General features: G+C 42.3%; 1 long non-coding RNA gene across 1 annotated transcript; it reads left to right on the top strand.

The window, feature by feature from the left end:
- The first annotated feature begins 3,582 nt into the window (after positions 1 to 3,582).
- LOC121569422 lies at positions 3,583 to 21,781 on the top strand. Its single transcript, XR_006001356.2, has 3 exons — positions 3,583 to 3,821; positions 10,715 to 11,183; positions 20,373 to 21,781. It is a non-coding gene; the product is annotated as an uncharacterized LOC121569422 (long non-coding RNA).

Genomic DNA, 21,781 nt, shown 5'->3' with positions numbered 1-21,781 from the left:
AGGAATCTTCTGGTTGTGAGTAGTTATGTCCTAAAACTGCACATGCATCCACTAAGGACTAGAGTTTGTTAAAGTGAAAGCCCACCACATTGGTACTATCAATGCAATGCTGTTACAGAACAGAAAAGAGAAAAGAGTACAGGGTACTGCCTTAATCTCATGTATTTGGTGAAAAGGAAAAGTGTTTGAGGGGATGACAGGTGGGAACAAAGGTGCTCTTGTGACTGCCACAAAACACTGTCTGTTGTCTGAACTCTGAATGCAGGAGGAAGCGTCAACCAACCAACCACAGACCCAGCTGGGGCTCTGCATAGGAACGTCCCTTGTCAGGCTACCAGCCAGTCAGGAAGTGAACTCAGGACAGAGGCCTGAGTTCCTTCCCTCCCTTTATCTCTTCCTTGAAGTCATCACTGATCCAATACAGTTGGATGGGTATAAACATGGATTGGTTGATATTTTCATGTCAAGAGAGTGCAAACCTCATGCAGTACCTCCAGCCGATCACGGACCAGACAGACTGTCAGGGTCTCTACGGGATCCACTCCCATTTGAGTCTCTGGGCACCTGGAACCAAGTAGTGGTGCTGGAAGCCTGGCCTGCAGTGGGCGCAGAGTGGGTCTATCTCCCCAGGGGCTGGAGCTCAAGTCTGGCTGGGAGTAGTGAGGAGGCTCCTGTGGGAAGCCTGCTCAACAGTTGTAGTCAGAGCCAATGAGAGGAAGAGAGGAGGAGGAGAGCAGCAGCGAGCATCACACCTCCTTCTCAACTGAACAGTACAAGTCTTTGCCCCTGTGTGTGTGTATGTCTTTCAATTCGATTTCCTCTGTCATTTCAGCTGGGGGTGAATGTCAAAAATGCTCCAAGTAAGATGTTCCTGTAGGGGTTCTCTGAAGACATTTCAGGGGAATGGTAGAGCGCCAATAGGCTGCCTTGTCCCTCTTCAATCTAACCATCCTACATTTGACTATGTGATAGAGCAAACTGAAGTGTTGATTTGAGTACAATCCTCTCTGCCTATTGTGTTCAGAGTGAATGGGCTTGACTTTGAGTTCCCCCCAGAGCAGGTGGCGCCACTGGCAATGAGGCAAAAGGGGCTTTGATTTCTAAGCCAGTGGCTCAGTGCATATTCAAACTAGCCCTTTTGTTTGTGTTGCTCCCAGCCCCGAGTCAGACAGACATGCAAGGAATACAAATCAGACCTTTGACAGGAGCAGTTAACCTGGCTCTAAATATAGCTGCCCTGGCCGGTTCTGGGAGAGATGGAGCACAGGGAAGAGAGGAGGAGAGGAGTGGAGAGGAAGAGACAGAGAGCTCTCTGTGGGGCTGCTGCTCGTTGCTTTCTCTTTTCCTTTCTCTTTCTCTTTCTCTTTCTCTTTCTCTTTCTCTTTCTCTTTCTCTTTCTCTTTCTCTTTCTCTCTTTGTCTCTATCTCTCTTTCTCTCTCTTCTCCCTCTGAACTAGAATATGGAGGAAAGAGAGAGCAGATACTACATGGAGCAATGACTGATGTGTTGTACTGATGTATCCAGCCCTGTGTGTGTGCATGGACGTGAGTAAAGAGAAAAATAGAGTGAAGGAGAGAGAGAGGAGGGAATGGAAAGCAGATTGACAAATGAAAGATAGGGAGAGTCTGTTTAATAAAGCAGCAATCTGGAGGGAGCGAGGGAGCGGGAGAGAAGGAAAGAAGGAATGAGAAATGTGCTCATTCCAACAGGGATCTGAGGAGACTGCAAAAGAGGAAAGAGAGGGGGAGAGGGGGAGAGACAGAACAGAACAGAACAGGATGGGCGGTTAAAGGCATACAGGACTCCTGTTCAGTACTCAGCTGTCCTCGCCCGGCCGTTTGGAACTGCACACACCACAATGCCATTGCCTATGCATATTTAGTCTATTGGGTAGCAGATAAGAAAAGTGGAAATTGTTTTTTAGTACTACATTTGTAATCAAACCTTTACTTTTTGCCTTCTTCCATTGTATAGGCAGTTTTGTTGGAGCCTCTGACAGTTTCACTTCAGAAATACTTTATAGCAAAACTTTTAAAGAAGTGTTGATTTGTATCTCTAATAATTTGTGACAAAATACACAATAACAATATATTGACAGACAAAATCCATTGCTATATTTTTTAATGGCAGATCTACAGGCCAATGGGGAGCTGTGAAATAGCCAGATGCTTAGAGAGCAGGCTATCTAGGGTGCAGGCCTGTGTTATCCCCCAGAGGATGAGGATGGTTTGGGAAGATTTGGTAAGATTTGGTAAGCAGAGATCCTATTATTGAAGCTGTCTGTGTATAAATGCCACGCCTGGAAATTCCATGAGATTAGGATACAACCCAGCTCTCAGATGTCACTGTCACTCACCACATAGCCTACTGTGTTCCTCAGGCCCCAATGCCTCTGTGTGCACTAGCAAGACATATGCATTATTGCAAGAATAGACCAATCATAGCCTCGTATGTTCTGTATGTTATCCTTTATTAGGTCTTTATTAAGATATATTTAGTTATTCTTTATTAGTCCTATAATTTGATGTATATGTTTTAAAGTATAGCCTACCCAGCATCTTGGTACAATGTTCTGGCAGTCTGCATTTTATTTGGCCCCCAAGTTTTCTGACCAAAAAGACAAGAAAATAAAGCATTTTGTATTGTTATTAATTTTTTACATAAAAGACTGTAAAATCACCAGGACATCAGCTCAAAGTGATTTTAATTTAGAAAGTCTGTTCCCAAGTATTTCCACACATAAATAGAGAGGCGTTTGTGATCTTATCCCACCCAAGGTAATCAAGTTTTGAAATTATTATTTTTTTGTCAAATACTATATCTGTTTTGGATTCTTGCGGTCAATTTCCAGTGTATAAATGATTTACAACTTTGTTCAGGCACCCCAATCATCCGCTCAAGGAAAAATTGGGGGAAAATTGGGGATCCCTGTTTTATAACCATGTTGTAGTGCAAAGGCGAGGTGGGCCATTCATTTATAACATAAATGTCGATCAGTCTGCCCTGAATCTAAATTCAGGACCATCTGTAATTTTTTAAAGTTAATTAAAGCACACCACGGTCATGTTTAGGGCAAACGGCTCAAAGAGGGAGGTCTCTTAGCAACCTGGCACTGGTGTAATTAGTGTCCCTGGTGTGCAGTTTTATAATTCGACCACTTTTCTGAAGGTTACGTTTGAATAATTGTCCTGCATTTTTAGCACCATTGTTTAATACAATGAAGGCAGTTGATTGATTACAATGAAATGGTAGGCATTAGACTTCACTGGATTATTGTTATTATTATTAGGCTATTATGACACAGTCACAGAAGTCATCACCAGCTCTTTTTGGCACTTATAACTCTCATTATCTTGATCGGTAGGCTATGCATCACCATCAGAGCGTGTGAGCGTGAATTTATTTCTCTCCCAATCTTGAGTCGCCCCGCCGCGCCCCTTTGACCACGTTTGAATCTCAACAATGGGAGGGTAGAAGCGAGATAGAATCAGAGAGAGAGAGAGAGAGAGAGAGAGAGAGGCAGAGAGAGAGAGAGAGAGAGAGAGAGAGAGAGAGAGAGAGAGAGAGAGAGAGAGAGAAAATGCAAGAGATAACGAAGGGAAAAGGGTGTAAGCGTGTGGCTTCTGCCTCTCCGATCTTTCTTCTTCTCCTATTTTTTCTAAAAGGGAGAGGCATTGGGATGGAGTAAGATCAAGAGAGCGGGAGAGAGAGAGTTGGAGGGGGCGTTTCTCCCGGGTATGATTATCAGATATTTCCAATACATTGTCAACATTGTGTCGTCTACTTGAGTAGGGGAAACTGGCAGGACTAAAAACAATGGGTGAGTATATGACATCTGAATGTAATATTTGGTAATGCTTTATATTTTCTCCTCTTGCCGACAAAATAGCCCAGTGGCTTACATTTACGAAACCCATGAGGATGCATAAATTGGTTGAAATTATCATATTTTAACCAAACATTCGGGATTAATTGAACTTCATTAAAACAGTAAGGAACATAACTCTTCGCTGGTTGATATGTAGACTACACGTGATGGTAAATACTTGTTGGGCCATGGTAAAGGATAGCCCTCCATCATCAAGTGGAAAAAGCGCTCAGTGTTTGAAGCGCATCACAAAGCCAACCGTACTGTGACTTCTCAAGCTATGCTATTCCTTTTTACTTATCTGAAATGTAACTGTTTGATCTCAAATGTCATTATAACAGAACCGACTTTTTTTGTAAAGGCTAGTCTATGCAGTCAGAGATAGACCTACGTGACTTGGTAGACTGCCTTGTTCCTTATTCGTATTCCTCAATGGACAGCTCGAGCTGTCACGATTGACTACAATGAATGCATGTTGAGAGTGAGAGGCCTACTGTATTGCCAATTATTTACTTTTACCATGTCTGTTTGTTTTTACAGTAGCCTAAAGTTATTGTTTGTAAATAGAAGTTGATATAGTTAAAACACTCAATAACCTAAACCTTTGGAAAAGGTAGTCAACTATAATGAGAAATTAAACTATTTTGATCAATAGGCCTACAGTTTAAAGTGTTGCTTGTTTGTGATTTTTCTCTATTGGGCCCCTTTGTTTTTTAAAGGTTTGTCGTTTGGTTTAAAATAATTCCCTAAATGAAACAGGACTATCCATATTGAATAAGTGTAGCAGGTGGCAACCCAATGCATAATGCAACACGCAGTTGAATGATATTCATTCACATAAAACTTAACAGTATATTGAGTCTTAAAGCTAGAATCCTTAGTTGCAACATCAATTGTTTTACTTTTAAATTAATGATATATACCCATTGCACAGGAGGCTGCTGAGGGGAGGATGGCTCGTAATAATGGCCGGAACGGAGCGAATGGAATGGCATCAGACACATGGAAACCACTCATTCTGCTCCTGCCATTACCACAAGTACATCCTCCCCAATTAAGGTGCCACCAACCTCCTGTGACCCATTGATTCTTGAAGAATGTAACTCATAAATGCCTCATGAGCTTCAACTGTCGTAGGGCCTACCCCATCAGAAATCAAAATATAAGCTTGTTTTACTCCAATGTTTGGAAAGTGAATGCAAACAAACACTGTATAGCAACAAAAACACAAAACATGGTTAAAACTATCGTTTTGATATCATGGATGGTCAGCCCTTGCATCCATAGCTCTGACTATGAATTTGAGAGTGGTAACATTACCCCAGGCCCATCCCTCAACTTTTTACCAAAACTGAGGCGGGGTGTCCCTGTGCTATGGTTTCAATTAAGGATTCAAGCTTTTAAACAAAGAAGTGTCTTATGAAATGGAATTTGGTCGCTACATGGTTAACATAATTTCTTTAAAAAGAAAGGGATTAATGTGTCACTCGTATTCTTCCACAATCTTTTTTAGAGTTGTTTATAAACACTGTAACTATTTGCATTTGTCCTGCATACATTGTTGGGTTGCGAATTGTCTATATCTCGTGATCACTATTTGTAAATATCTTGCATTTCAGTCTTTATGTTGTATATTTAAATTAATTTATTTGAGGCAGGCAAGTGTTTATAAACACGGTAACTATTTGCATTTGTCCTGCATACATTTTCAGGTTTTTAATTGTCTATATCACTTGATCACTATTTGTAAATATCTTGCATTTCAGTCTTTATGTTGTATATTTAAATTAACTTCTTTGAGGCAGGCAAGGTATTTTGTTTCAGTCAATCGATCAATTTTAGCCCATCAATAAAACATCAAAGGTTTATCCTATAGGTTTACCCGCTAGTGAGATACATAATTCAATAATGTGTGAATTATTACTCAAATGTCAGTCATATGAGCTTGGGACACATACTGCCTATAGAGTGAATTGGATTGAATTAGTAGCATTTCCAGGGAACATTGTGTGTGTGTGTGTGTGTGTGTGTGTGTGTGTGTGTGTGTGTGTGTGTGTGTGTGTGTGTGTGTGTGTGTGTGTGTGTGTGTGTGTGTGTGTGTGCGTGTGAGCGTGTGAGCGTGTGAGAGTGCAAGTGTGTGTGTTTGCGCATGTGTGTGTATGTATTTGCGTGTGGAGTGTGTGTGAGCGTGAGCATGTGTGTCAGTCTCAGTGTGCAGTCGGTTTGCCCATAGGCACACTGGCCAGCATGAACTCCCTGAACTCAAACCTTGTCCATTAAATTAATATTGATCAAGGAGCAGAGAGAGACATAGAGTTCCAGCTCATCTGTTTTTGGACTGGGCATGAAGCTGTGTCTGGGAGTGTACCTCCTCTAAGGAAGGAGACGAGAACAGAGAGGAATAAAAGAAACCAAGGGAAAATAGAAAAGGAGAGGGAAATTGTGTGTGTGTGTGTGTTTCTCTAAAAGCCAAACAAGCGGGACATCCATTTAGTAAACCAGCACACCAGCACAGATCTCTCCACTGGGAGCTGTCCTTGGTTCTGATCTGTGCTCCAACCCTCCTCCATCCCTTCCACCTTCCCAAACCTCCCCCATCATCTCCCATTCCCCCTCCCCCTCTCCCACCATGCTAATTGACAACCTCAGCCTCTCCATTTGGCAAGCCGTGTGGGGGGGGGGGGGGATATCCTCAGAGGGCCCTGAACAGGGAAAAGGCGAGAGAGAGGGGAGGATCAAATTAAAATAAAATAAAATCTTATTGGTTGCGTACACAGATTTGCAGATGTTATTGCAGGTGCAGCGAAATGCTTGTGTTTCTAGCTCTAACAGTGCAGTAATACCTAGCAATAAATAAATAAAAACAAAAATAATTAAGAAATATCAGAACAAGCAATGTCAGAGACAGGAATATAAATATATATACTGAACAAAAATATATTTCAAAGATTTTACTGAGTTACAGTTCATATAAAGAAATCAGTCAATTGAAATAAATTCATTAGGCCCTCTATGGATTTCACATGACTGGGCAGGGGTGCAGCCATGGGTGGGCCTGGGAGGGCATAGAATACAGTGACTAGAATACAGTATATACATATAAATTGGGTAAAATAGTATGTAAACATTATTAAAGTGACCAGTGTTCAATGACTATGTACATAAGGCAGCAGACTCTAGAACAGGGACTAAGGCTAGTGGTGACTATTTAACAGTCTGATGGCCTGGAGATAGAAGCTGTTTTTCTGTCTCTCAGTCCCAGCTTTGATGCACCTGTACTGTCTCAGCCTTCTAGATAGTAGCGGGGTAAACAGGCCGGGGCTCGGGTGGCTGAGGTCCTTGATGATCTTCTTAGCCTTCCTGTGACACCGGATGCTGTAGATGTCCTGGAGGGCAGGCAGTGTGCCCCTGGTGATGCGTTGGGCTGACCGCACCACCCTCTGGAGAGCCCTGTGGTTATGGACGGTGCAATTGCCCGACAGGATGCTCTCAATGGTGCATCTGTAGAAGTTTGTGAGGGTCTTAGGGGCCGAATTTCTTCAGCCTCCTGAGGTTGAAGAGGCGCTGTTGTGCCTTCTTCACCACGCTGTCTGTGTGTAGGGACCATTTTAGGTTGTCAGTGATGTGCACGCCGATGAACTTGAAGCTTTTGACCCTCTCCACTGCGGCCCCTTCAATGTGGATGGGGGCGTGCTCTCTGTGCTGTCTCTTGTAGTCCATGATCAGCTCCTTCGTTTTGTTGAAGTTGAGGGAGAGTTTATTTTCCTGGCACCACTCCGCCAGGGCTCTCACCTCCTCCATGTAAGTTGTCTCATCGTTGTTGGCCATGCAGTCATGGGTGAACAGGGAGTACAGGAGGGGGCTGAGCACGCAACCCTGTGGAGCCCCCGTGTTGAGGATCAGCGTGGTGGAGGTGTTGTTGCCTACCTTCATCACTTAGGGTAGGCCCGTCAGGAAGTCCAGGACCCAGTTGCACAGGGAGATGAATAGAGCTGCCTCGGGAAGTTCAAACAAAGGATCCAGGTGAGGGAAGCTGAATTTTGCTTGAATTTCTGGTGAGTGACCACCGATCGAATATCCAAAAGTTATTTCCGGCTGTAAGTAATAATATAAGAAACTTTCTGAGCAAATAATGTAAGAAATAACACAAAAAATAAAACAAATACTGCAAAGTTGGCTAGGAGCTAGAAACAGGGCGACCGTATCTGTCGGCACCATCTTGTCATGTGAAAACAAAACATCTGTGTGGTAATTGGGCTCCCCTTAGTATTGTAAAACATACATTGACATCTGTTTGATAATTGACTTCCCTGGCTCCTCGGCTTGGGTCATGCTAAATGCCGGTTTGGTGGAGAGGAAAACGAAGGTGTGTTATTGTGCGTTTAAACTGATGGGGGAAGGGCCACTAGGTTGTCAAAAATGTTTGTGTTGGTAAAGGCTCCATAGGTTTCATATTTGCATACATACAGCAGTATACTATTCATTAGTCACGTTGGTCAACAGTTATTCTACTTCTTTACAAAGAAAAATCACTTTTGGTAGTCATATAAGAGTCTACCCATTGGGCACACACTGGTTGAATCAACGTTGTTTTCACCTCATTTTAATGAAATTATGTTGAACCAACGTGGAATAGATGTTGAATTGACGTCTGTGCCCAGTGGGTATTGAATACTATCATACTGCCAAGCTAGCTTGTTACAGCCTTTCCCCCATAGCCGCTGAGCATACTATATGTTGTGTGGTGATTTGAGACAGAGACCCAGAAGCCATATTAGCAGGTTCCGCAATTTGTTAGGAGCTTTAGAGGGGAGCGGACGTCAAATTGCATGGATAAATATGGTGAATAATTGATGTGATGCGTAGTGGGGAGCTGATTTGGAGTGGCACTGATTCTCCTGGAATCCCACAGACTGTCAGTGGTAGATAGGCGTATAGCTGTAGGTCTGTTTCTCCTCATCTACTTTAGGTGTCAATACCCAGGATGTAGTCCTGTTAGACAGCTCTGACCAGCTAGACAGCCCTGTCCTGTTCACAGCATAGACTCTATATTGTATATACCTCTATACAGTATAGACATATAGGCATAAATAGAAATCATATAAACAGTAGGCCACAGTATATGTCGTAAAGGCCCGTATGTATACCTCATACAGTATGTTCCATGATGTACACATCAACATGTACATTGATAGATGACATCTTTGGTTCAGGGCTACAGTACTAGCTACATCCCATTGGGGTTTGGGATATGGGAGAATGCCCCTCTCCATCCTTCCCTTTAATTCACTCTCCTGTGTGAGAGCCTAAGGCAGTTTTAAAGAGGGAGCGGAGCTAAAAAGAAAGCTTTGGATTTTAGGCCTTGGAACCACAAGGACGCTATCAGACTCCTACCAACATCTTCCCATTTAAACCCTTTCAGGGCTTTCTGTCTTCCTTTTTTCACTCCTCCTCCAAACGTGTGGTATGTCACATGCAGAGGTGTTTAGAATAATAGAGCTGGAATCATTCCTTTCATGTGCTCGCCTTTTAGCAGAGACGTGCAGAGCAGTGTTTTCTGGGTTTGATTCCAACCCCTTGAGGAAGCAAGGGCAGGAAGATGTGAAGTCTCCTTATCTCCACCGACAGCCAATCACAGCTCAGAACGCCAGTCCAAAGCCAGGCGATAGCATGCCCTTTAAGTTTACAGTCTGCCTGTCCCAATAAACATATATCTCACTCACTCCCTGCTCCCTCCTTTACGCTCTCTCTCTCTCTCTCCCTCTCTCTCTCTCTCTCTCTCTCTCTCTCTCTCTCTCTCTCTCTCTCTCTCTCTCTCTCTCTCTCTCTCTCTCTCTCTCTCTCTCTCTCTCTCTCTCTTGCTCTCGCGTGCGATCTCTCTCCGTTTCTCTCATGTGTTCAGCGTGGGGGCCTGTGCTCCCGGCGCTGCGGGGGCAGCACACTCCTTCAGATGTGTGTGTGACTGTGGCTCTCACTGATAAAGGCAGGGACAGGGATGACAAGCCTCACAGCTTACTCTCAGTCAGGGGCCGGGAATTCAAAAACTGCCAACTTTATTGTGCACTGGTGTGGTGTGACAGCACACGTGAGCTTGCAGTTACATCACGTTCAGCTGGCCTTTCACTCACCCCACACTCTGTCTGGTACTTGTGTGGGATATGGACTAGATATCAGATATGGACTAGATATGGGAGACTTACTGTATTTTAATACTATTACAGGCATAGATACAGGAGATATAGACATATAGAAGACAAAGATACAGGATATATAGACATATAGAAGACAAAGATACAGGAGATATAGACATATAGAAGACAAAGATACAGGAGATATAGACATATAGAAGACAAAGATACAGGATATATAGACATATAGAAGACAAAGATACAGGAGATATAGACATATAGAAGACAAAGATACAGGAGATATAGACATATAGAAGACAAAGATACAGTAGATATAGACATATAGAAGACAAAGATACAGGAGATATAGACATATAGAAGACAAAGATACAGGATATATAGACATATAGAAGACAAAGATACAGGAGATATAGACATATAGAAGACAAAGATACAGGAGATATAGACATATAGAAGACAAAGATACAGGAGATATAGACATATAGAAGACAAAGATACAGGAGATATAGACATATAGAAGACAAAGATACAGGAGATATAGACATATAGAAGACAAAGATACAGGAGATATAGACATATAGAAGACATAGATACAGGAGACTTATTCATTAATTGATTGTTAATTCCATATTACTACTACAAACTGCAAAAAGATTCTTCCTTTGCAAATTGTCTAATTTTCCTTTTTCTCTCTAGGACCTGGAATATTTCAGTGGTAAATGAAGCCTCGCCCACCCCTCCACCTCTCTTCCACTGTAATGAAGCATGGATAGGGGGATGGGGAGAGGAAAGAGAGGAGAGAAGATGGAGGGGAGGAAGTGGACGGAACGTTTGCTCCTGTCTCGACCACGGGTATTCTTGGGTTGATAATACAGATGTCGATGTTATTGCTTGAGAATACGCGTAGCTGAGTGGAAGCCATTTTCCTCAACCAACCTTTCCTTCTGGGGTCATATAGACATACAGTAGCGACACCCTCCACCAAAGATCAATCTTCATTTTTGTACTATCATTTGTTTTAAATGTTCTACATTATATGGACCCTCAGTGTTGATCCAAGCAGGCTAGAAGAAGAAGGGGTGTGCCTCAACGCTGCCCAACACTCTCTCTCCGAGATGTGTTGTGACCGGTACCTTGGGCGCCAACCAGACGTCCTCTTCAGAAGGTAAGCGCCTCCCAGCCATACATCACATCCCTTTTTTGTTCTGATTATTCCTCCGCTTGACAGTTGCCCTTATCAGAGGCAGTGCGTGGTGAATGGGGAATCCAATAAGAGTCTGTGAGGAAGTGGGCCTGGGCGACACCACACCACACAACAGAGGTCCAGCAGCAGCTCCTGTGGCTCGTGGCGAATAAGGTCACAGCCAAAGAGCAAATCCAATATCCAGACGGGCATGTAGGAGCATGGACTGAATGCATTAGAGCACAAAGATAAATCTCAGCCTGGACGCTGTTTGCCAGGCTGGCTGGAGGAGGTACAGGGACAGTCAGACGGGCAGGTTGAGGCAGGGCAACAGGGACAGTCTAGGCTGAATGGTGTGGGAGACTTAACAAGCATTCCAACCAAAGTTGTGTGTGTGAACTGGTGTATTTCTGATACAGTGATCTTGGTTAAACTACCTTTTCGTAACGCACATCCAAACGTAGACGTTTGACAAAACAGTATCATTGCCTTGCAAAAGTATTCAGACCTCTTAGATTTTTTCACATTTTATTGTGTTACAAAGTGGAATTAAAATTGATTTAATTATCATTTTTTGTCAACAATATACACAAAATATTTTGTAATGTCAAAGTGGAAGGACATTTCTTTTTTTAGACAAAAAATTATAACTTAAGTATAGTAGTTGCATAGGTTTTCAGCCCCTTTGTTTAGACAAGCCTAAATTAGTTCAGGAGTAAAATGTGGCCTAACAAATCACATAAAAAGTTAAATGGACTCACTCTGTGTGAAATAATAGAGGTTGACATGATTTTTAAATGACTAACCTTTCCCCTGTCCCCCATACATACAACATCTGTAAGGTCACTCAGTCAAGTATTGAATTTCAAGCACATATTCAACTACAAAGACCAGGGAGATTTTCACATTTTTATAAAAAACAAATTAGACATTGAATATCTCTTAAAGCATGGTCTAGTTCATAATTATGCTGTGCATTATTTATTAAACCACCCAGACACCTCAAAGATACAGTTGTCCTTCTGAACTGAGCTGCAGGATGTTGCTCAGGGATGTTACCATGAGGCCATTGGTGATTTTAAAATAGCTACAAAGTTCAATGGCTGTAATGGGAGAGAACTGAGGATGGATCAACAACATTATAGTGATTCCACAATAATGACCTAAATTACAGATTGAAAAGAATAATACAAATATACCAAATATTCCAAAACATGCATCTTGTATGAAACAAGGCACAAAAGTAATACTGTAAAAAAAGAAGAAGAAATACACGTTTTGCCCTTCATGCAAAGCCCTATGTTTGGGGCAAATCCAACACAACACATCACTAAGTAACTGCCTCCTTATTTTCAAGCATGGTACTGGGGAGTTTTTCAGGATAAAAATAAATGGGATAGGGCTAAGCACAGGCAAGATCCTAGAGCAACACCTGCTTCAGTCTGCTTTACACCAGACACTGGAAGAGGAATTCACCTTTCAGCAGAGCAATAACCTACAACACAAAGCCAAATCTACACTACAGTTGCTTACCAAGAAGACAGTGAATGTTCCTGAATGGCCAAGTTACAGTTTTGACTTAAATCTGCTTGAAATACTATGGCAAGACTTGAAAATTGCTGTCAAGCCATGATCCCCAACATCTCGACAGAGCTTGAAGAATTTTAAATAGAATAATAAGCAAATATTGCACAATCCAGGTGTACCAAGCTCTTAGAGACCTACCCAAGAAGACTCACAGCTGTTGTTGCCAAAGGTGTTTCTAACATGTATAGACTCAGGGAGCTGAATACTTATGCAACAACTATATTTTATTTATAGAATTTGTATTCATAAAACAAAAATCCAAAATCTTCCACTTTGACATTACAGAGTGTTTTGTGTAGATTGTTGACAAAAAATGACAATTTTAATCCCACTTTGTAACACAATGAAATGCGAAGAAATAGAAGGGGTCTGAATACTTTTGCAAGGCACTGTACATGTACATTCATTTTCTGTACCATTTTTTTTTTTATACAGTACCTCCACTTGTTTTAACTGCACCTGTACATGGACAAGCAGAAGAGAACTAGTAGGGTTGTGTAGGGTGGTCAAATTAATAACTTCCCACCATGGTGGTTTTCATTTTAGTGTTTTTTTAATCGGGTGTAATAAGATTATGTAAATCCCTCAATTTCACAGTGGGAGAATGCTGAGTCTCATCCATGTAAAGGGTCTTTGACAGAGTCACTGAATCTGTACTAAACACTGGAAACACTCAGCCAAGAGGATTCTCCACAGGAGCCCCTAGAGACAGCACTGACATGAGCTCCTCTCTCTCAGGGTAGTGTGTGTGTGTGTGTGTGTGTGTGTGTGTGTGTGTGTGTGTGTGTGTGTGTGTGTGTGTGTGTGTGTGTGTGTGTGCGTGCGTGCGTGCGTGCGTGCGTGCGTGCGTGCGTGCGTGCGTGTGTGTGTGATAGACAGCTGGCCTAAGGTTAGCACAAGCCTCCAGACTTTATTTCAGTCTCTTCCTCTATGCTTTAATTAATGATAGAACTTGATCTCTAAGCCCCCCTGATTAACCATTTTAATAACTTAATTTGTCCCTAATAAACCAAATTCCAAATTGACCCCATGTAATGGAAAGTAGACTATGGACCTGGCGGGTAAGAGGCCCAAGATTTGGGTTTGTTTACTTAGTTACATACAGTAGGTATTCAGGTTATCAAGAAAAGCTAAAGAGATTGCACACACTGTTATTCCCTCCACTCCCATGGTCTTGCACTCAACAATGTTACAGTAATGTCATATTTACTATTTTTCTATTTTGGCTATATCAACTGATCACGTTTATTGCCTGTGCATCTTGCATGCTCTTGACACTGGCACATCACAAATGAAACCTACCGTGTCTACATCTGTGATGAAGCCGGTATGCTACTGTATATCCTTCACATTCAGCGACAACACAGGACAAGTCTCACTGCAGCCTGTCTCTCTGTACACTTCTCCTAATAACCATCCCAGTGAGCAAACAGATCAGAGACAAAAGACTGGGAATAAATAAGTGTGTCTTGGATTTGCTGGGTGGTGATAGCGGTAATTTGCCCTGGATGGGTCACTCCATTACAATTATCCTGTAATATTTATCTAGACAAACAAAGGGCTGTGTGCGGGAGCAGCCGGCGGCAGGGAGGACATCACTGTGCAATAAGAGCCCTCTCATTAGGACCCTGTCTTTATCATGGAGGAGCTGTTATGAGATGTGGTAGATTAGAGGAGGGGAACAGAAGGCCAGGAGAGAGCCATGGAGATTATGACCGTTATTGCAATGATAATCACTATTTGTCTTCCGACGACTTGCACGTTTGCACCTGTGGTAAATGTAAATGTAAACTAACTGTGTGTGTGTGGGCTGTGGTTGTGCATGTGTGTGTATGTGAGTGTGTATGTGTGTGTATGTGAGTGTGTATGTGTGCGTATGTGAGTGTGCATGTGTGTGTGTGTGTATGTGTGTGGGCTGTGAGTGTGTGTATGACAGAAAGAGAGTGGAAGAGAGAAAATAGTTTGCATCCTTTTATGTATGTGTGTGCATGTTCATGCATGTGTGTGAGAGTGATTGGATGCATTTAGAATGAACAAATAGATAAAGATAGAATTAAATAAATAAGTTACAATCACATGCATTGCTCTCGGTGCCTGGCAACCGGATCTCTGGGTTGCCGTGGCAACGGTTGCTACCGAATGTGAGGTGATTGGCAACCATGCCAACGTGGCGGGAATAACATTTGACCCCTCCTGCTGACGAGGAGAGGTGGGGGGCAGAGGGGAGCTGAGAGAGAGAGAGAGAGGATGGAAAAGAGTAGGCCAAATAATAATTTAGATATTCAACCTCTTCTTTCACATTCCTCCTTCTCAACCTCTCCCCTCTGGCACCAACACACTACACTACCACAGATACTAACACACACACTCCTGCTGCTCGCCTGCACACACACACACACTCACACAAGCCCAAACTCACACTCTCTCACTCAGAGTCACTCTATCACACCCCCACCTACAGACACACAAACACGTACAGTATCTATTCAACACAATCTCTCACACATGCAAAAAACACACACACGCATACTCAGCAGACCTGTATTCATCAGCAAGGCATTGTTTTGCTCCTGAAGTTATGTGAAACAGAAGGCAGTGTGAAATCATTATGTGAGCTGCTCTGCCAAGAGGAGGGCCTCTCTCTTCCCTCTCCATCTCTCTACGTCTCTCCTTGTTCTCCACTCTATATCCCGCTTCCTCTTTATCTTTCCCCTCTTTCCTCTGTCTGCATGGCTAAACTAATAAGTGAATGATTAATGGTCTGCTAATTGCTGTGTAATCTCCGTTAATTAGCGTCGAGAATTTTTAGTGGCTGAGTGCAGTGAGAGAGAGACAGATCTGGAGTTACTGACAGTTGGACCCACAGACAGACACACAGAAATACAGAGAGAGAGAGAGAGAGAGAGAGAGAGAGAGAGAGAGAGAGAGAGAGAGAGAGAGAGAGAGAGAGAGAGAGAGAGAGAGAGAGAGAGAGAGAGAGAGAGAGAGAGAGAGAGAGAGAGAGAGAGAGAGAGAGAGAGAGAGAGAGAGAGAAGAGCCTTCAATGCCATCAAAAGGAACATAAAATTCAACATACCAATTAGAATCTGGCAAAAAGATATTGAATCAGTTATAGAACCCATTGCCCTTTATGGTTGTGAGGTCTGGGGTCCGCTCACCAACCAAGAATTCACAAAATGGGACAAACACCAAATTGAGACTGCATGCAGAATTCTGCAAAAATATCCTCTGTGTACAACGTAAAACACCAAATAATGCCTGCAGAGCAGAATTTGGCCGATACCCGCTAATTATCTAAATCCAGAAAAGAGCTGTTAAATTCTACAACCACCTAAAAGGAAGTGATTCCCAAACCTTCCATAACAAAGCCATCACCTACAGAGAGATGAACCTGGAGAAGAGTCCCCTAAGCAAGCTGGTCCTGGGGCTCTGTTCACAAACACAAACAGACCCCACAGAGCCCCAGGACAGCAACATAATTAGACCCAGTGGCAGAATACCTGAAAACTATGACTGACCCACAATTAAGGAAAGCTTTGACTATGTACAGACTCAGTGAGCATAGCCTTGCTATTGAGAAAGGCTGCCGTAGGCAGACCTGGCTCTCAAGAGAAGACAGGCTATGTGCACACTGCCCACAAAATGAGGTGGAAACTGAGCTGCACTTCCTAACCTCCTGCCAAATGTATGACCATATTAGAGACACATATTTCCCTCAGATTACACAGACCCACAATGAATTCGAAAACAAATCCAATTTTGATAAACTCCCATATCTATTGGGTGAAATACCACAGTGTGCAATCACAGCAGCAAGATTTGTGACCTGTTGCCACAAGGAAAGTGAAGAACAAACACCATTGTAAATACAACCCAAATGTATGTTTATTTATTTTCCATTTTTTACTTTAACTATTTGCACATTGTTACAACACTGTATATAGACATAATATGACATTTGAAATGTCTTTATTATTTTGGAACTTTTGTGAGTGTAATGTTTACTGTTCATTTTGTTATTGTTTATTTCACTTTTGTTTATTATCTATTTCACTTGCTTTGGCAATGTAAACATATGTTTCCCATGCCAATAAAGCCCCTTGAATTGAATTGAATTGAACTGAGAGAGAGAGAGAGAGAGAGAGAGAGAGAGAGAGAGAGAGAGAGAGAGAGAGAGAGAGAGACGCAGGGGAGAGAGAGCGCAGGGGAGAGAGAGAGAGAGAGAGAGAGAGAGCAGGGAGAGAGAGAGAGAGCAGGGGGAGAGAGAGAGAGAGAGCGAGAGACGAGAGAGAGAGAGAGAGAGAGAGCAGGGAGAGAGAGAGAGCAGGGGGAGAGAGAGAGAGAGAGCAGGGGAGAGAGAGAGAGAGCAGGGAAAAAGAGAGAGAGAGAGAGAGAGAGAGAGAGCAGGGAGAGAGAGAGAGAGCGAGAGAGAGAGAGCAGGGGAGAGAGAGAGAGAGAGAGAGAGAGAGAGAGAGAGCGAGAGAGAGAGAGAGAGCAGGGAGAGAGAGAGAGAGAGCAGGGAGAGAGAAAGATCGAGAGACCATGGGACAGATGGGTGAGTAATTTGATAAAGAAGTGAACATTACTATACATGTATAAAGTATTCGCTTGTTGGTCAGGAACCCTCATGAATATGTTCTTTATTCCTGGATAGAGTTTCCTCTTTGGTCACTGGTTATTCAACCAAGATGGGCAGATTATAGCACAGCAGTGTGTCAGCCAAGTCAAACCTGCAGATTCACCAGATACAGATAAAACTAACTAAAGTGCATAAACAGTACACAATGTCTGTTCACGGTTCACATTTAGAATGTAAACCAAACACTGGCAGTGCTTTTGAACTCTATACTTGACCCACATTCACCACAGTGTCTGGACTGGAGTATGTGCAGGTGTTTTGCACCAGTGTTGAGATGTAGATGTAGCTAGAGCCCCTGGGACGTAAAGTAGCCTTTGCTCAGCCTCACCCCGGGGAGTTGGGTAAGCCAGGTTGACAGTGTCACGACAATTTCTATCTCAATGTTCAAACTGAACTATTTTATATCTCTGTAATAGTCCTGAAGGTTGTAAAGCTCCAGTTCAATGAATCAGACAGAGTCCCAACATACAATGATCCGTTTTTATTCATGAGAGCTCTCCCCCAAAATGGGTGCACAGTCCTTTTATACTCACACGTCAGAGGAAAAATCCCACCCCGCTTTGGGCGGGCTGTATTTTTCCACTGTACACATCTTGTAAGCTCACACCTGGGTTTAGCTCATGTGGTTATCTTCTGTTTTCTTGATTATCAGGTCATACATACACAGACTTCCTTTACTGGTTTCACAACTGCACTCTGCTTACATAGATACAAAAATAAGACAACTGCCTCATTGTACTTCTAACTGAGCTACACACATTATCAGATTATAGTGTTATGATTCTAACACATTTCACACAGTTTAGGGGTGTAATACTTTAATCATTAACAAATTATTATATAAGACCGGTGGGTGGGTCTCTTCAGGATGGAGAGCAGTCATCTCAGACCAGATGTGCTGCTCCACAGATGTGGCAGTGAGAGTCATAACAGACCAGAGCCCAGCTGCTTAGAGAACACATCACGCCTCGTCTGATGGCTGCCCTTAAACTGGGTATGGCAGGCCTTGTGACAGGCGATTAACAGGGTTAAGTTCTGCTTGACATTCGTCAGGGCAAATGTATGGACTGAGATGTTGTTTGTAGCCATTGTGTGTGTGTGTGTGTGTGTGTGTGTGTGTGTGTGTGTGTGTGTGTGTGTGTGTGTGTGTGTGTGTGTGTGTGTGTGTCTGTGTCTATGTGGCCTGTGTGCAATATTTGTGCTTTATGCTTTATATGAATGTGTGCTCTGCTTGGTTGTGTGTGTGTGCATGTTTCTGTTAGTTAGCTGTGTGTGTAGGTGTTGCATGGAATAGATTGTGCATGGCACAGTACAATTTATGGCACCTTCTACCGCCCTCCCTTTCAGATGCCTCCACACACGCCCCCACACACAGAGACCTGACAAAATCTGTACTGCTACACATCTCATTCCAATTGTTTTACATTAATAACAGAATATTACATAATGTTGCATAAACTGAATATACACACATAATGTATTCCTTTGGGATGAGGGTAAAAAGAGCAAAAGAGTTTGGTATATAATTTGTTTCTTTGCTATATTCACTTCTTACATCGTTTGCCGAATTTCACAACCACAGGAGTCATTGACGACAATAAACGCCTCCACTCCCTTCAGAGCTGCTGCCTGTTACTATAAAATAACAATGATGCCATCTTGTGTTCCTCACCGGTACAACAAGGCCTTCACATCTTTTGATAGCTTTGTCTCGTTCTGGCCTTTGGCCTTTCTTTTTACAATAATAATATGGTAATTTAGCATACAATTAACATACATGTTCCTTATATACAGGTTTTGTGGACATTTTACTCACAACCTTGGAGTTGTCAGCACCAAGCCCCAGGTCCAAACAACTGGGCCACTTTGCTAAAACTGCTAATCTAATTTCATTATGGATGAAGTCAGCATGTTCCAGGTTAATTTGTCCTCATTACAATTCTATAATTGTTTCAATTTTTATTTTACAAGTTAATTGGTACTTGCAATAAACTAAGGCTACTGATTAGTACCCCGTTGAGCTAATGAAACATACATAGGCTACTAACAGAACCTTTTATATTCAGATAGTGGGCTAACACAATTGAACATGGAGTTTGGTGTTGCATTGCTCACAAGTGACCCTTCCATTTTATTTTCTGAACTAACACAAATCAGTTTCTTAACAAATGACCATAAGAGAAAGCGGTGTTTACCCATCATTCTCTTATTTTGGCTCGGCTGTTGTGTAAGTACGTTTTTTCCCGCTCGTGATATAGTGAGACAGTTATTTCAGAGCTGTTATTATTGACATGTATTGTTATCTGAGTTTGATGGCAATGGGCATGTAATAATGTGTGCATGCGTGTGTGTTTGAACTCTCCCGCTCCCTTCACACCTGCATAACCTGCATTTCTTGTCACACATCCAGACATAATTGACACAGTTGCCTTACCACCCATCATTATGCACTAACAAACCTGTTCCCTCATGTTACCTAATTATGCCCATTCAGTGACCCCTGACGTTATGTGGTTATTTTCCATCAGCCACTAGACTGACTTATTTTACTCCTTTCATCCCATCTCCTTTCATTCAGCCACAGTGAATACCCACTTATCTTTCTCTATCTTTCTCTGACACAATTGAGTACCGTCTTCTCTCAAGATTGTGTCTATTGCAGAGGGATCTCATGGATCATAAATTCTGGCCCTACTGGGCAAAATAACAATTTCCCTTAGTGTCTACAGTACATGTAATGCTCGTTACACTATAATTTAATGATATACAGTACTTTAGCTGGGAGGGGCCTTTTCTTTCTCAGTTGCTGACCACTTCCTCTAGATGATCTTCCTGAAATCCAATCAAGTCCCAAACACCTGTTTCCTCAGGCCACTGCCAAGGCAATTGATGTCTGTGTTTCCGTCATAGTTTTGACTCTCATCTTCTTTCTTATTTTTCCTCAGAAACACGTTCTCCTCAGCCTGCCGATCCACAACCTTCTCCTGGGCCGGATGACAACTATCCAGGACCTCCATCCTCTTTGCCAGTGACATCACACAATCCACTCTCTATTCCCTATTCTTCCCCTGAACTTGACAGTTGTTCACTGTTCCTGTTGGCACACACCCAAAGATTCAGATAGTGTCTAGAAATCTACTCTGCCCTCCAGCTAGTAGTGCTTTAGATTCATTGTTTAACATTACTGAGATGGACACCCACAATTGGCACAGCAGTAAGGTAACACATTCACTCGATACATTTGGTAGCATGAGGCTAGAATAGCTTCCTTAAAATAGCTACTCTCACACTTATTATTATCATGATCTAATGGATTTAATTACGCTAAAGAAATGTGTGTTGCAAAAATAGGAGTGACAATGTGTGTAAAGGATGTGTTACCGGCAATTTGAGTGTGATTTTGTCTGAAATGTAATCTGTTTGACAGCCTTGACTGTGGTAGACACAGCAGCCTCCCATCATGCACCAGGAGAAAAGGATAAGAATGGTTTTGACTAGATGGTATACAGCTACGGACGAAAGTTACTTTTTCGTAGCAGGTTAGTAGAATTTATGCTGAAGGTTAAGAAAATTAACTTAGCAGGTTAGGGTAATTAGATTAAGGTTGTGAAAAGGGTTAGGGTTAGCTAAAAGGCTCTCCTAACCTGCTATGAAAAGTCACTTCCGTCCATACCTGTAGCCTATCTAGTCACAACCGATAAGAATCGACCTGTTAATACCACTGCTTAGTGCTAATAGAAACATGGTAAGACAACCAGGCAGCACTTTGGTGTCAATTATATGCCAGTTATTCTACAGGGCTGTGTGCATAGAGCAGGCATTCGGCATTTTAAATGTAATTATAAAAACACATGCCCAGTGGAGACATCTGTGGTATGACCAAAGGTCAATGTGGCAATCTGAGGAATTCAAATAGTTTGCAGAAAGCAGATGTTATGGAATAAGCAGTGTACTTTACCACTGTACTGTACCATAATGGACTGTATAACATACTGTTTTCCTAATTTAGCTAAATGCAGCCTTTACGGAATAAGTGGCTACATGTTGGAGGATTGCCATAAGGATTTCATTTATCTTTCTCTAGGCATACCGATAACAGTGGGCATGGCAAAACACTGCCCTCACACATAGTTTTTGTAGGGTGAGTTTTGAATGTTGGCTGCACTCATGACCATGAAACCTCAGGAAGGGAACCAGTATTTCCTTTACATTTTAAACTGAATGTCAATAAAACACATGCTACTGTGTGCAATATTTCACGATCAATAAAGTGTTAGATAACAAAAATAGCATTTGTAAAAATCCTATAATTGTTTTTACAATCCTGAAGTAGTTTACATTTTATATTTCCGTT

This window comes from Coregonus clupeaformis, chromosome 7 (genome assembly GCF_020615455.1).
Source record: "Coregonus clupeaformis isolate EN_2021a chromosome 7, ASM2061545v1, whole genome shotgun sequence".
NCBI classification, from domain to species: domain Eukaryota; kingdom Metazoa; phylum Chordata; class Actinopteri; order Salmoniformes; family Salmonidae; genus Coregonus; species Coregonus clupeaformis.
This window is presented reverse-complemented; position numbering and strand designations above follow the sequence as displayed.